Here is a 4,062-nt window from a genome sequence, read left to right on the forward strand (position 1 = left end):
CCTTCCCTTCCCTTCCCAAACCTTCCCTTCCCAAACCTTCCCAAACCTTCCCAAACCTTCCCTTCCCAAACCTTCCCTTCCCAAACCTTCCCTTCCCAAACCTTCCCTTCCCAAACCTTCCCTTCCCAAACCTTCCCAAACCTTCCCAAACCTTCCCAAACCTTCCCTTCCCAAACCTTCCCAAACCTTCCCAGACCTTCCCAAACCTTCCCAAACCTTCCCAGACCTTCCCAAACCTTCCCAAACCTTCCCTTCCCAAACCTTCCCTTCCCAAACCTTCCCTTCCCAAACCTTCCCAAACCTTCCCAAACCTTCTCACAGCAAATCCAATGTGTGAGCCCCAAGCTGGTGCATCCCTTTCCCCCATGACCAAACCATGCGGGGTGAGGAAAGGATGCTCTCCCTGCCCTGTGATGGGAAGGGCTCGGATGGTGGAAGGCAGGGGAGTTTTGGCTGCAGGATGGCTTTGGAAGAGCAGATCCCTGAGCTCCCTGCAGCAGTGTGTGCTGAGGGCAGCCCCCCCTGGAGGAAGGCAGGAGGGAGGATGAGTCTGGAAGCAGCCTGCCTCCGGCTGGCTCCTGCAGGGACACGAGGACCACGCCGCTCCCGCTGTCGGTGCCATGTGTGGCAGGAGCACACTCACCGTTTGTTCTGGCTCTGGGAACAGCAGGCTTTTGATTCCCTCGGCAGAGCTCATCTGCGCTTCTTTCTGGCCTCCTCCTTTCTCTGTGCCAACCACGTGCCCCCCAGCCCGTGGGCTCTGCTGTCATTGTTGGCTGCTGGTTCCACTGGCCCCAGCTTATTGCATCTGTTTTGGTTTGCTGGGTCTCGCATTCAGCCATCCGTTCAGCTTTTATTGTACGTTTCTAAGCGTCAGCTCCGGGTGGTCATCGGCGGCTCTTTCACTCCAGCCCGTGCACCAGCTGCATATTAATTGCTCCCCTTTCTCCACTCACTCTCTCCCTCCCCGTCTCGCCACGTGACGTTTGTGGTTTGCAAACTTTGTGGGAACACACTGCGATCCAAACCCCGTGAAGGTGTGAGGAGGACTCAGCACGTCACCTTTTGCATGGAGGCTGGGATGCTGAGGATTAAACCAGAGGCAAATCTGGCCCCTCTCCTGCAAATCCGCCCTGGGAAAGCCTTCCTCTGATTGCTCTGTCCATCTGCCAGCCACCGGTGGATTACTCACTGTTGGACACTGCCTGGTGCTTTGTCCAGTCTAACCTCTGAACAACAGGGCTCTGGATCTTTCTCTGGCTGATCAGTGCCACACCAAGAAAATTCCAGCTCCTAGATAGTGTCCCTGACCATGGAATCATAGAATCATAGAATCATAGAATCATCAAATCATCGAATCATAGAATCATGGAATCATCGAATCATGAAGTCACTAAGGTTGGAAAAGATCTCCAAGATCATCGAGTCCCGATGCTAAGCCTGAGGTTCCCCTTCCCTGGTGCTCCAGTGGTACTGCCTAATGCCAAACAGAATTTCACTTTATACTGTGAGATGTTGTATTGAGGGGAAAAAATAAAAATAAATGCTCATACTCACAAGCATGAACGGGTTCCTTCCACCCAGCCTTGTGCTGCTCCTCTGGGCTACAGCACTTTGGAGACTGGACTGTCTTGAATCATAAGCCTACCCTGGCTCTGAAGTGTTGTGTTGCTTAATGACTGATGATAATGTCTCTGTATGTAGGCTTGTAGCCTGGCTATCCATCTTTAAATTTCAAAATCTTTCCTCCTCAGCCATTACCTCCACCCCCATAATCATTCCTGTTGCTCTTCTCTGAATTCCGCCTCATTTGTCCTTGTTTGAAGGCAGAGCACAACCAAAGCAGCCAGTCTGGGAGCCTGGGTGGGGGCTGAGGTCCCAGAGGGGTTGGGGATGAGGTTCAAGAGGGATCCACCTTCACTCCTTGGCCCTGATCTGGCCTGAGGTCAAGAAGGTTCATCTACAGCCCATCCAGCTGTGGCAGCCTCAGGTCACCTGTGAAGAAAGGTATTTCTCCAGAGCTTTACGAGGACAGAGGCTGTAGGCTCCAAATGCCTCCAAAATTTAACCTGCCTGTGTTTGCTCATGCCAGTCCCCCCAAAAAAATCCTTGCACAGAAATGGCTCAGTGTTTTTCCAAGGTCTGCCTGCCCACAGCAGCCCTTAGCAGAGGATGCTACCCCTGATCTCAGAGAACACGGCACAGTCAGCCAGACTGGGACATGAAACAAAACCAGGAACAGAGAAGGTCTCCTGGGAGGTCTCGGGTCCATCCTGCTGCTTGGATCAGGACTGTTGTCAGTCAGATGTGGCTTTGTTTGGCCAACTCTGGAAAATCTCACACCTCTGTGACCCAACCCAGGGCTTCACCACCCACCCAAGGGAAGGCTTTTCCTGAAATCTGGTCTGAAGATTCCACCTGCAGCCGTCACCTCTTGTCATCCCGTCCACCACCACTGAGACCCTGTGGGTTAATCACACTGGGCTGTGCTCTGGGGAAATATCTCTTTTAAGGTGAAACAAAGCCAGATTGGCTCCCCAGTGTGTGAAAAAATGCCTCCCCCCACCCATCTCCAACTCTCCATCATCCGTGTGAGCCGGCTGGGTCTCAGCCGGATCCCATCCCTGCTGCTGCAGCCATCACTGCTGCAGACCATGGCATTGCTCCTGGGGAGAGACGGGGCCTGGCAGCTCTGCTGAGCCCCCAATTTTATTTTTTTTTTTTTTGCCTGGAGTAAGACTGGCACTTTTTCCTCCTAGCAGGAGAACTGTGGTATCCAAATTAAGCACAAGCTGTAGTGTTCGAAGTCTGAGCAATGAGCTTTCCTTGGCAATGGGTGGGTTTCTATCATGGGGGTAGGGAATTCCTTGTCTGCCCTTGATTTCACTCACAGGCAGTTTCTGTTCAACATCCTCACCTCTGTTCATTTGATGGGCTGCAGTGGGATACGGGGATCACAGTTAAAGCCATGCTTAGGGGAGCTGGTCAAAATATTTGACAGGAACTTACTTAAATGGAAATATTGTCGTTTTTTAATAAATAAGTGGAGTTGGCATGAATTCAAACTGACATTTGCCATTTTCTGCAGAATTATGAGCATTCCCTTTTTTTCAGAAACCGTATTTAAACAGAATGCTTTTGGCCTAAGACAAATTTTGAACAGTTTTGAAGAAGGTTTCAGTAAAAATAGACAATGTGTTAGCAAACAAAAATTAGGGGGTTTGTGAACTTCCAGGGAGACCCTGAATGTGTTCTCAGGCAACCATTCCAACCATTTTTCAACTCAGGGAAGCTAATTTGAAGAAGCTGCTAAACACCTTGTGGACATTAGTGTTAGGACAAGGGGGAATGTCTTCAAACTGACAGAGGGCAGGGTTAGATGGGATATTAGGAAGAAATCCTTCCCTGTGAGGGTGGGGAGGCCCTGACACAGGTTGCCAAGAGAAGCTGTGGCTGCCCCGTCTCTGGAAGTGTCCGAGGCTGGTTGGATGGGGCTTGGAGCAACCTGGGATAGAGGAAGGTGTTCCTGCCCATGGCAGGGGGTTGGAACAAGATGATCTTTAATGTCCCTTCCAACCCCAACCATTCTGGGATTCCATGATTTTATGATCACTCAGATACCCCCAGTTCAACCCAGTGCCTCTGGACAGAGATGATTTTGTTCCTGCCAATAGGTAAGAAAGCTTGTGCGTTTTCTCAGTCTCCCCAGCTCCAAATAATAACTACTAGCACATGGCTTCAATTATCCAGCACAAAGCAGCTTCTTGCCAGCTCTTGCCATGGGCCGGGAGGCCCAGCAGGAGGGGGAATGTTGATGTGTGGTGCAATAGGCAAAGGGGACATGTCTGGAGCCACTTCTTTGGTCTGTACATGCAGGTCTGGCCCCAGAGAGTCAGTTCCTCTCCTCTCTCTTCTCTCCTCCGTGGTCTGAAGAAAGGACTTCTGCCATTTCCAGCCCCAGGAAGTGGAGTATTTTAATCCCTAAATAATAAAAACCAATTAACTGTATCCCCCAATGCCTCTTGTAATGTTTGGGTTAGTGCCAGTTGCAAAACCTCCTGA

General features: G+C 50.8%; 1 long non-coding RNA gene across 1 annotated transcript in view; it reads right to left on the reverse strand.

The window, feature by feature from the left end:
- LOC113947341 overlaps window positions 1-3,367 on the reverse strand; it is an 11,781-nt gene extending 8,414 nt beyond the window's left edge. Inside the window, exon 1 of the long non-coding RNA XR_003527679.1 lies at window positions 312-3,367. This is a non-coding gene — a long non-coding RNA (uncharacterized LOC113947341). The remainder of the gene's footprint in view (window positions 1-311) is intronic.
- Window positions 3,368-4,062: the final 695 nt, after the last annotated feature.

Source organism: Corapipo altera, unplaced genomic scaffold, assembly GCF_003945725.1.
Source record: "Corapipo altera isolate COAL_440 unplaced genomic scaffold, ASM394572v1 75, whole genome shotgun sequence".
NCBI classification, from domain to species: domain Eukaryota; kingdom Metazoa; phylum Chordata; class Aves; order Passeriformes; family Pipridae; genus Corapipo; species Corapipo altera.